Raw genomic sequence first — 13,054 nt, 5'->3', positions numbered from 1 at the left:
TTTTTTCAAAATTTCAAAAAACGATGGGCTATAACCCATGTTTTTGAAATTTTGAAATTTTTTAAAATCCTCAAAAATGATGAAAAACGGCGTGCTATAGTATGCCGAACGGTAGGGGCTATAGCCCATGTTCAAAAATGATGAAAAACGAGGCTAAAAGAAAAATTCAAATTTTCAAAAAACGATGGGCTATAACCCATGTTTTTTGAAATTTTGAATTTTTTTCAAATCCTCAAAAATGATGAAAAATGGCGTGCTATAGTATGCCGAACGGTAGGGGCTATAGCCCATGTTCAAAAATGATGAAAAACGAGGTTAAAAAAAACATTCAAATTTTCAAAAAACGATGGGCTATAACCCATGTTTTTTGATTTTTTTTTTTTTTTTTTCAAATCCTCAAAAATGATGAAAAACGGCGTGCTATAGTATGCCGTACGGTAGGGGCTATGTAGCCCATGTTCAAAAATGATGAAAAACGAGGCTAATTTTTTTTTTCAAAATTTCAAAAAACGATGGGCCCATGTTTTTTGAAATTTTGATTTTTTTTCAAATCCTCAAAAATGATGAAAAACGGCGTGCTATAGTATGCCGAACGGTAGGGGCTATAGCCCATGTTCAAAAATGATGAAAAACGAGGTTAAAAAAAACATTCAAATTTTCAAAAAACGATGGGCTATAACCCATGTTTTTGGATTTTTTTTTTTTTTTTCAAATCCTCAAAAATGATGAAAAAACGGCGTGCTATAGTATGCCGTACGGTAGGGGCTATATAGCCCATGTTCAAAAATAATGAAAAACGAGGTTAAAAAAAAATCAAAATTTCAAAAAACGATGGGCTATAACCCATGTTTTTTGAAATTTTGAATTTTTTTCAAATCCTCAAAAATGATGAAAAACGGCGTGCTATAGTTTGCCGAACGGTAGGGGCTATAGCCCATGTTCAAAAATGATGAAAAACGAGGTTAAAAAAAACATTCAAAATTTCAAAAAACGATGGGCTATAACCCATGTTTTTTTTTATTTTGAATTTTTTTCAAATCCTCAAAAATGATGAAAAACGGCGTGCTATAGTATGCCGAACGGTAGGGGCTATAGCCCATGTTCAAAAATTCAAAAAACGAGGCTAAAAAAAAAATCAAAAAACGATGGGCTATAACCCATGTTTTTTTAAATTTAATTTTTTTTTTAAATCCTCAAAAATGATGAAAAACGGCGTGCTATAGTATGCCGAACGGTAGGGGCTATAGCCCATGTTCAAAAATGATGAAAAACGAGGCTATTTTTTTTTTCAAAATTTCAAAAAAACGATGGGCTATAACCCATGTTTTTTGAAATTTAGAATTTTTTTCAAATCCTCAAAAATGATGAAAAACGGCGTGCTATAGTATGCCGAACGGTAGGGGCTATAGCCCATGTTCAAAAATGATGAAAAACAAGGTTAATTTTTTTTTTCAAAATTTCAAAAAACGATGGGCTATAACCCATGTTTTTTGAAATTTTGAATTTTTTTCAAATCCTCAAAAATGATCAAAAACGGCGTGCTATAGTATGCCGAACGGTAGGGGCTATAGCCCATGTTCAAAAATGATGAAAAACGAGGCTAAAAGAAAATTTCAAAATTTCAAAAAACGATGGGCTATAACCCATGTTTTTTGAAATTTTGAATTTTTTTCAAATCCTCAAAAATGATGAAAAACGGCGTGCTATAGTATGCCGAACGGTAGGGGCTATAGCCCATGTTCAAAAATGATGAAAAACGAGGCTAATTTTTTTTTTTTAAATTTCAAAAAACGATGGGCTATAACCCATGTTTTTTGAAATTTTGAGATTTTTTCAAATCCTCAAAAATGATGAAAAACGGCGCGCTATAGTTTGCCGAACGGTAGGGGCTATAGCCCATGTTCAAAAATGATGAAAAACGAGGTTAAAAAAAACATTCAAATTTTCAAAAAACGATGGGCTATAACCCATGTTTTTTGATTTTTTTTTTTTTTTTTTTAATCCTCAAAAATGATGAAAAACGGCGTGCTATAGTATGCCGTACGGTAGGGGCTATATAGCCCATGTTCAAAAATGATGAAAAACGAGGCAAATGTTTTTTTTCAAAATTTCAAAAAACGATGGGCCCATGTTTTTTGAAATTTTGATTTTTTTTCAAATCCTCAAAAATGATGAAAAACGGCGTGCTATAGTATGCCGAACGGTAGGGGCTATAGCCCATGTTCAAAAATGATGAAAAACGAGGTTAAAAAAAACATTCAAATTTTCAAAAAACGATGGACTATAACCCATGTTTTTTGAAATTTTGTTTTTTTTCAAATCCTCAAAAATGATGAAAAAACGGCGTGCTATAGTATGCCGTACGGTAGGGGCTATATAGCCCATGTTCAAAAATGATGAAAAACGAGGTTAAAAAAAAATCAAAATTTCAAAAAACGATGGGCTATAACCCATGTTTTTTGAAATTTTGAATTTTTTTCAAATCCTCAAAAATGATGAAAAACGGCGTGCTATAGTATGCCGAACGGTAGGGGCTATAGCCCATGTTCAAAAATGATGAAAAATGAGGTTAAAAAAAACATTCAAATTTTCAAAAAACGATGGGCTATAACCCATGTTTTTTGAAATTTTGATTTTTTTTTAATCCTCAAAAATGATGAAAAACGGCGTGCTATAGTATGCCGAACGGTAGGGGTTATAGCCCATGTTCAAAAATGATGAAAAACAAGGTTAAAAAAAAATCTAAATTTCAAAAAACGATGGGCTATAACCCATGTTTTTTTTTATTTTGAATTTTTTTCAAATCCTCAAAAATGATGAAAAACGGCGTGCTATAGTATGCCGAACGGTAGGGGCTATAGCCCATGTTCAAAAATGATGAAAAACGAGGCTAAAAAAAACATTAAAATTTTCAAAAAACGATGGGCTATAACCCATGTTTTTTGAAATTTTGAATTTTTTTCAAATCCTCAAAAATCATGAAAAACGGCTTGCTATAGTATGCCGTACGGTAGGGGCTATAGCCCATGTTCAAAACTGATGAAAAACTAAGGTTAATTTTTTTTTTCAAAAATTCAAAAAACGATGGGCTATAACCCATGTTTTTTTTATTTGTTTTTTGTTTTTCAAATCCTCAAAAATGATGAGAAACGGCGTGCTATAGTATATCATCTATGAAAAGGCAACAGAATGAGCAGAAAATAAAAATGAACCATGTAAATACAATAAATTGAGCAGAGCACTGCAGGGAGTCGAACCCCATTCCGGTAAACCAGAAGTACCACAACCAGTGCCTTAGTTTTTGTTTTGTTGTACGACGTCCATTCGTTGAAATGTAAATTTTGCATTTCAACAGTAAAGTAATTTCACAATTTACATTGTAGGCAATAATTAATAACGGTATGGCACCAGGCCAAAGCCATGTGGAGAGTGTGTGTGAGTCAGTTTGTTAACAGCTAATCTCCAGCACCATTAACCCGGTCGATGACAAATCTTGCACACACACTCCCTGGATGCCAACGATGAACCTCTGCCCCAAATTTTCCAGAACGGCCTGTAGGCCTATAGCACCACACATTTTTTATGCCCTCCGAGAGGGCATTCAAATCCTCCCAAATCGTGAAAAACAACATACGATAGTATGCCCTCCGTGACCATGGACTTTAGCCTTTCGCTTTTCTGCGATTTAACCTTTTTTCAAATCCTAAACAATGATGAAGAATCGCGCACTATAGCGTGCCACTTAATGACCTTGACCAATATCAATGACCTTGAGCAGTATAAATGACCTTCAATAAGACTAGTAAATGACCTTGACCAGTATAAATGACCTTGACAAGTACAAGTGACCTTGACCAGTATAAATTACCTTCACCAGTATAAATGACCGTGACCAGTATATGACTGACCAGTATAAATGACCTTCATGAGACTAGTAAATGACCTTGACCAGTATACATGACCTTCATAAGACTAGTAAATGATCTTCACCATTATAAATGACCTTGACCAGTATGCGGTCCGTGACCATGGACTATAGCCTTTTGCTTTTCCGCGATTTTCACCTTTTTTTTAAATCCTCAACAATGATGAAGAATCGTGCACTATAGCGCTCCGCTCAATGACCTCTGAGACCATGGACCAATGCACCATGTAAATACAACACATTGAGCAGGGCACTGCAGGGAGTTGAACCCCGTTCAGTGAACCATGTAAATACAACACATTGAGCAGGGCACTGCAGGGAGTTGAACCCCGTTCAATGAACCTAAATACTTCCTTAATGTAAACGAAGTCCACACCCACAACACCAGAGGGAGTGCAACAAACCATGTACAACCCAGATTCGGCACAAACAAGGGACTAAATTCTTTTCGCTCCTATGCCACCAAAATGTGGAACGCCCTACCAACAGTCATTAAGACATGTGAATCCCTTGACTCCTTCAAAACCGCTCTCAAAGGGCACCTACGGATGGCTGCAATTCGAAACTGGCCTCTGTAAAATCTGAATCCCCCCCACCCCCCCCCCACCCCACTTTCCCTCACTGTATATTGTATCTTTTCCCTTTTTTGCTTCCCATATGATGAATTTAGCTACATAGAAATGTCTATTTGTATGTCTCTAAATGTTTGTATGTCTTTAAATGTTTTGATGAATTGAACAATGTGGACCCTGTTGTAAACAAGTGTAATGCTTAATTGGGTCGTCCACTCACAGTTGACAGTCTTTGTATTGAGTTTGTGCTTAAAATGTACTGTAAATTCTACAAACTGTTAATAAATATTTCAATCAATCAATCAAAACCATGTAAATACAACACATTGAGCAGGGCACTGCAGGGAGTTGAACCCCGTTCAATGAACCATGTAAACACAACACATTGAGCAGGGCACTGCAGGGAGTTGAACCCCGTTCAGTGAACCATGTAAACACAACACATTGAGCAGGGCACTGCAGGGAGTTGAACCCCGTTCAATGAACCATGTAAACACAACACATTGAGCAGGGCACTGCAGGGAGTTGAACCCCGTTCAATGAACCATGTAAATACAACACATTGAGCAGGGCACTGCAGTGTTGGACCTGTAAGGGTCCATTTGGTTACATGTGTTACACTCTCAGAGTTACAGACAGTCAGGCTGCCAAGCCCAGCGCACATCAGCCCTTGCAGTCAGCCATTGCAGCCATACCAGCCTTGCTCAGTCAGCTCAACCAGGCCTCTCTCTCTCTCGAGGCCTGGCTCTCTGTCGGCGCAGCTGGCAAGCACGCAGTTAGTCTGAACCAGTTTCGGACAGGCAGGCCAGGGAGACAAACAGGAAGACCGAGGCGCCTAGGCAGGCAGACAGGCCAGGAAGGCAACAAAGTGCAGGCAGGGGGACTATCCGGCCTAAGGCTGCGCTGCAAGGGTTGGAGCCTGGCCAGCTCCTGCTGGTCTGAGCCTGCTGGCTGTGGCTGCACAGTAAGGCTGGAATCCCTTGACTGGGCTCGCTGCTGAGCTAGCATTCTGAGCTGGCTGGCTTGCCAGAAAGGCTGGTTCTGTTGCTGCAAGGCAGGGCGGGGCAGACCGGGCCAGGCAGACAGAGAGCCAGGCCTCGAGAGAGAGAAGGCCTGGTTGAGCTGACTGAGCAAGGCTGGTATGGCTGCAATGGCTGACTGCAAGGGCTGATGTGCGCTGGGCTTGGCAGCCTGACTGTCTGTAACTCTGAGAGTGTAACACGTGTAACCAAATGGACCCTTACAGGTCTAAAGCTGAGAGTATATATGGTGGCCGACGGGCACGTACAGGTCTAGTGTAACCAAATGGACCATTTTGTCCAGGTCTGTAAGTCTGAGAGTGTAACACATGGAACCAAATGGACCCTTGCAGGTCCAACACTGGTTATCGAAGCGTGCACACACACGCGCACACGCACACGCACACGCACACACACACACACACACACACACACACACACACACACACACACACACACACACACGTGTAACCAAATGGATCCTTACAGATCCAACACTGTTTTCATTTCGGCAAGAGAAAGTTTAAACAATCAAAGCAAATACCGGTAATTTGAAAATGCAAACCCAACTATGCAGCTTCCACATGAGGAAGTGAGACGGGAAAAAAAGAACTGAACGTCACTTGGGATGGTCACAAACTCTCAGACCATACCCACCCTATGTATCTTGGAGTTAAACTGGACAGGACACTCTCCTTCAAAGAACACCTGGAGAACACAAAAGCCACGGTCAACACCCACAATAACATCCTGTGAAAACTAGTGAACTCCAAGTGGGGCGCAGACCCACAAACAATCCGTGCAACTGCCATGGCCCTGTCTTTCTCTACAGCAGCGTATGCCTGCTCAAGCTGGAGCCGATCACGTCACACTAAATTGGTTCGACACAGCCCCTAAATGACACCTGTCGCATCATCACAGGATGCGTCAAGACAAAACCTGTCCCGTGCCTTTATGCGCTAGCCGGCACCTCCCCCCGCACATCAGACGACTGTGTATCGCTCAAGATGAATGGAGAACACAGGAGATAGACAGTGAAGTTGGGGATGAACGAAGGAAAGTCTGGAATGAAATGATAGAGAACACCTCACACACACATAGTTTCCTTTCGTGGCTGTTTACATTCGAGGGTCGCCGGTCCTCTCGAACGGAACAGTTTAGCGTCATGCCCAGGACGAAAAGATATAGAGAACACCAACATGACAAATAACAGCAGGAAGGCATGGGCCACAATCCACCGTCTTGGCAAAGACCACACCACCCATAATTCACCATAACGGTCACAGCAAACTCTGTTGCATCACAACTGGTGTTCAACAGTCTTAACCAACACCGCCGCCGACCCACAGGAGAATACCATCGCACAGTGGCATCAGACCAACCACAATCAGCCAGCCCTCAAACCAAACCCTTCCACCTAGAAGAACTCGAAAGCTGCAATGGGAAAGTTGAAACCTGGAAAAGCAGCAGGGATTGATGACATACTGGCAGAAATGATACGGCACCTGGGACCTAACGCAAAGACCTGGCTTGTGGGGATGCTGAACGCTGCACGCTTAACACAGTGGCCCCACTTGAAGATAAAAAGAAAACGCAAAAGAAAAAAAACACCATGGAAAAATGATCACATTCACGAACTAAAGAGAGCATGTGGAACAGCAGAAAGGAGATGGAGAAAAACTAAACTGGAATTTCATAAAAATATTTTTAAAGAAACCATGATTAAATACAATAACGGTATAGGAGATGCTAAAGAAGAGCATACTTCTCAAAGATCATTTCAGACAATAAAAATAATTCCAGGGTTCTTTTTAACACCATAGACAACCTACTTAACCCATTCTGAACGGGCACCCATTTTGGTGTCGGCATCATGTTATGCTTTAGCTATTGAAAAATAGCAGACCTACAAGCTCATATCGCGCCACCGAGTGGCGCGCTACGAGCTTGTAGGTCTGCTATTTTTGAAAAATTGAAGAACGACTGACATTTTTTAGAATCTGATCTCAGGTCAGAATGGGTTCATCAGACCAGTGTGAGTCCGGCGGAAACCTCGAATGAATCTGATCTCAGGTCAGAATGGGTTAACCCCCGCCCCACCTCAGAACCGTCATCCTCCCCACAGAAATGTGAGGAGTTTGCACTTTTTTTTTTAGCAATAGAGCACCGAAGTCTGACGTCACTTTCAGTAGAGGGCGCCAGTCCCCAGGTTCATGTATTTGTTTAGTTGCATTGAAATCACCATAGGAGGATTTTTAGATTGCTTCATATAAGAACTGTGTTTGAAAAATTAACATGTCACCCCGGCCGCTTCACTCATATGGATATGAAGAATCAACTGACTGAGAGAAAACGCTAATGTTACTGCTGCTGAATTAGTTAGATTTTCGCTAGAAGCAGACTGTATCATATATGAGTGACTGACTGTTGCAAACGATACAGAGACACCTCCCTGACAATAACGCCGAGACAGCTTGTTTATTTTTGGACCACAACGCTTATAGTAGACGATATTAAGATCACCCCATGTTATTCTCCATAGAGAAATTACTTCCGTGAACCAGGGGAATCGAAGGGATGAGCGAGTTACGTCAGGACTTCGGTGCTCAATAAAATAACAATATAGCTTCATCAGCTAGGGATCACTCCAGCACACAGACAGTCAGACATAACACCATGAACAATTTTAACAGCATATCAATAGAGGAACTCAACAAGATCGTTAGCAAAATCAAACCATCATCATATATTTTTGACCCAATCCCTGCCACTCTTTTTAAGAATGTTTTTAACAGTATCTCACCCATAGTCCTGCAGATAATAAACACATCCCTAGCAACAGGAGTCTGTGCAGAGGTACTCAAAACAGCCATCATGAAACCACTACTGAAAAAGCCCAACTTGGATAGCAACAACTTGCTCCTAAAACATTATTTGACACTTTTGACTGTTAAGAAACAGCTTCTAAACATTATTTGACACTTTTGGTAGTTGAGAAACAGCTTCTAAAACATTATTTGACACTTTTGGTTGTTGAGAAACAGCTTCTAAAACATTATTTGACACTTTTGGTTGTTGAGAAACAGCTTCTAAAACATTATTTGACACTTTTGGTAGTTGAGAAACAGCTTCTAACCATTATTTGACACTTTTGGCTGTTGAAAAACAGCTTCTAAAACATTATTTGACACTTTTGGTTGTTGAAAAACAGCTTCTAAAACATTATTTGACACTTTTGGTAGTTGAGAAACAGCTTCTAAACATTATTTGACACTTTTGGTTGTTGAGAAACAGCTTCTAAACATTATTTGACACTTTTGGTTGTTGAGAAACAGCTCCTAAAACATTATTTGACACTTTTGGTTGTTGAAAAACAGCTTCTAAACATTATTTGACACTTTTGGCTGTTGAAAAACAGCTTCTAAACATTATTTGACACTTTAGGCTGTTGAAAAACAGCTTCTAAACATTATTTGACACTTTTGGCTGTTGAAAAACAGCTTCTAAACATTATTTGACACTTTTGGTTGTTGAAAAACAGCTTCTAAACATTATTTGACACTTTTGGTTGTTGAGAAACAGCTTCTAACCATTATTTGACACTTTTGACTGTTGAAAAACAGCTTCTAAACATTATTTGACACTTTTGGTTGTTGAAAAACAGCTTCTAACCATTATTTGACACTTTTGGCTGTTGGAAAACAGCTTCTAAACATTATTTGACACTTTTGGTTGTTGAGAAACAGCTCCTAAAACATTATTTGACACTTTTGGTTGTTGAAAAACAGCTTCTAAACATTATTTGACACTTTTGGCTGTTGAAAAACAGCTTCTAACCATTATTTGACACTTTTGGTTGTTGAAAAACAGCTTCTAACCATTATTTGACACTTTTGGCTGTTGAAAAACAGCTTCTAAACATTATTTGACACTTTTGGTTGTTGAGAAACAGCTCCTTAAACATTATTTGACACGTTTGGTTGTTGAAAAACAGCTTCTAAACATTATTTGACACTTTTGGTTGTTGAAAAACAGCTTCTAACCATTATTTGACACTTTTGGCTGTTGAAAAACAGCTTCTAACCATTATTTGACACTTTTGGCTGTTGAAAAACAGCTTCTAACCATTATTTGACACTTTTGGCTGTTGAAAAACAGCTTCTAACCATTATTTGACACTTTTGGCTGTTGAAAAACAGCTTCTAACCATTATTTGACACTTTTGGTTGTTGAAAAACAGCTCCTTAAACATTATTTGACACTTTTGGTTGTTGAAAAACAGCTTCTACCCATTATTTGACACGTTTGGTTGTTGAAAAACAGCTTCTAAAACATTATTTGACACTTTTGGTTGTTGAAAAACAGCTTCTAAACATTATTTGACACTTTTGGTTGTTGAGAAACAGCTTCTAAAACATTATTTGACACTTTTGGCTGTTGAAAAACAGCTTCTAACCATTATTTGACACTTTTGGCTGTTGAAAAACAGCTTCTAACCATTATTTGACACTTTTGGCTGTTGAGAAACAGCTTCTAAAACATTATTTTACACTTTTGGCTGTTGAAAAACAGCTTCTAAAACATTATTTGACACTTTTGGTTGTTGAGAAACAGCTTCTAAAACATTATTTGACACTTTTGGCTGTTGAAAAACAGATTCTAACAATTATTTGACACTTTTGGCTGTTGAAAAACAGCATCTAAACATTATTTGACACTTTTGGTTGTTGAGAAACAGCTCCTCCACAGAGAATAGATTTCAAAGCACTACTCATAGTCTATAAAGAACTAAATAACCAAAGCCCTGCATACATAACAGACTTTCTATCACCAGAACACTGAGATCCTCCACAGCAGGCTGACTTCACTCCATCCAGAACACTAAGATCCTCCACAGCAGGCTTACTTTGACACAAAAAGGAAAAAGAAACCACTAAAGAAAATAGGAGAGGCCGCATTCGCCTTCCATGCACCAAAACTATGGAATACAATTAATTCCTCAGGAAATCAGAAAGGCTCCAACCCACATTCCAACCCATTCTGACCTGAGATCAGATTCATACGAGGTTTCCGCCGGACACACACTGGTCTGATGAACCCATTCTGACCTGAGATCAGATTCTAAAAATGTCAGTCGTTCTTCGATTTTTCAAAAAATAGCAGACCTACAAGCTCATATCGCGCCACTCGGTGGCGCGATATGAGCTTGTAGATCTGCTATTTTTCAATAGCTAAAGCATAACATGATGCCAACACCACAATGGGTGCCCGGTCAGAATGGGTTAAACACAAATTGAAAACACACCTCTTTAGACTGGCCTTCTCAATCCTTTATAGAAGGTTCCCCAGTACCGTGCTTATTCTCTCAAAAGCCTTAGACCTAAATGAATACATGTTATTTTCATGATCTTATATATATGTATGTCTTTTATAACTCTATTGCCTTTTTTAACTCTATGCCTGACCTTTAATTCCCCTCGTATGTTGTTGATGATATGCATTGTTATTGTTGCATAGTCTCTGAAAGAATCACTCAGTTGTTGGCAATCTGTACTTTACGTTAGACTTAGAACGTAACAACAACAAGCTTCATGGATCATCATAACAAGACAAGAACAACCCAGTACACTCTGACCTGTAACCCACAGCCCCAACATGGTCCGTTGCTGCCCTCTAAAGGCCTGGCTGCATTGTCACACAATTTCTTCCGTGTTACTTCTGACATTCACTCACAAAGCAAAGAGATCATTTTGAATTACCCTATTGTCGCACGTCCAAACATCAATCTGTCATCACATTTAGAGGCCCTCATCTATGGAACTCCCTAGATGCTTCACTTAAATCCTCATTATCCTTATAGCCAATATTCAAAAAACACCTAAAGAAATATCTTATGTCTTCCTCTCTGTAGATTACATGCTTTATTTTATTGCGTTATATTTTCTTTTGTGTGTTTGTTGTTGTATTGTTTATTTCTGTTTTTTGTGCAGTCTGTGTTTTTATTTCTTTACTGCACAGCTGCCCCCCCTTTGCCAACTTGTAGACTTATGTACTGTTCTTTATGAACTTGTAATCTGTTTAAACCAATGACCTCTTCCTTCAGGAAAGGATTCCAAATAAGCCTTCTGACTTCTTCCCTTCCTTGCATTGTAAATGGTAAATGGTGCATTTATATAGCGCCTTTATCCAAGGCGCTTTACAGAGATTGTGCATTACATTCACCCATTCACAGACACATTCATACACCGACTGCGGCGGAAGCCATGCAAGGCACCAACTAGCACATCGGGAGCAATTAGGGGTTCAGTGTCTTGCTCAAGGACACTTCGACTGTAACACTGTTACTGAACACACTATAGATCTATTTAACACTGTCACTGAACACACACTATAGATCTATTTAATTTAGGTAATCAAATGGACCCCAATAGTAGATCTTTACACTCTCAATAGTTTAATTGTCGTTATAAGCATCTGCATTACTTAATCTCCAAAAAAGAAACTACACAATTAGAGAATGTAGAAGACTGCTACTTCTGGTCCTTTAATTGTTTGTACTATATGTTGATAATGGCATTTAGGCATTTAGCCTCTCAGACCCATTTGAGCCACTGACTGACTGACTGACCACGATTGTGAGAGGCTCAAATGCTGAATGAATAATGGACTAGATGTGATCGTTTATGGTTGGTAAAAGGACAAACATTGTTTGAAATTGGCGGGATGCGCTCGTGGGTAACAAACACCATACCCATTTCAGCCACTGACCACCATCGTGACCATAAATGTCCTCAAACGGGTGAAATGGGTTCAACGCTGAATAAAATGGACCTTTTGACCAGATGTATGTTTGTTTGTTTGGTGGTTGGTAAACAGTGTTGTTTTTGGCAGCAAATTTTGATTTTAGTTTTAGTCATAGTCTTTTGAATAGTTTTCATTTAGTTTTAGTCACATTTTTGTCACCTGGAATGTGTTGGTGTTAGTCTAGTTTTAGTCGACTAAATCTACAGTTGATTTAGTCGACTAAAATGTATTTTGGTGGGCATTGATGCCGTCGTAGGGACTGTTTTTTACACATGCTGAAAATAGCCGATCTACAATCTCACAACGCGTCGCGCTGCGACACGTTGTGAGCTTGTAGATCAGCTATTTTCAGCATGCAACCTAGCCCCTTTCGGGACCCTACGTAAAACTTTTCTGATATTTTGTTGAGTTTTACGTTGGGTCCCTGCTCGCTACTGTACTTTCGTATGGAAATTCCTATATGCGGATATGGAGATTCTCTCTAAAATAGGACCCGCGGCATGTGACGCCATTATTTTCCTTGAGTTATTCTGAATTCGGTAACTTTAAGTAGCTATACATCCAGCTGCGAATATCTCCTGTGGCGCGGAAGCCGTTAAGTATTTTTAATCTTTGTTTGACCGATTTGGTCGCTTTATTTCTTCTTGTTTGTTTACCGTTTATTGTACCGCCTCCCGGTGTGCGGTTGGCTTGTGAGGCTACGTCCCTGCCTCTGATCTGCTGTGTCATAGCTA

The sequence above is a fragment of the Protomyctophum parallelum genome (genome assembly GCF_964188405.1).
Source record: "Protomyctophum parallelum genome assembly, chromosome: 21".
Taxonomy (NCBI): Eukaryota; Metazoa; Chordata; class Actinopteri; order Myctophiformes; family Myctophidae; genus Protomyctophum; species Protomyctophum parallelum.
Note: the sequence above shows the minus strand (reverse complement) of the source record.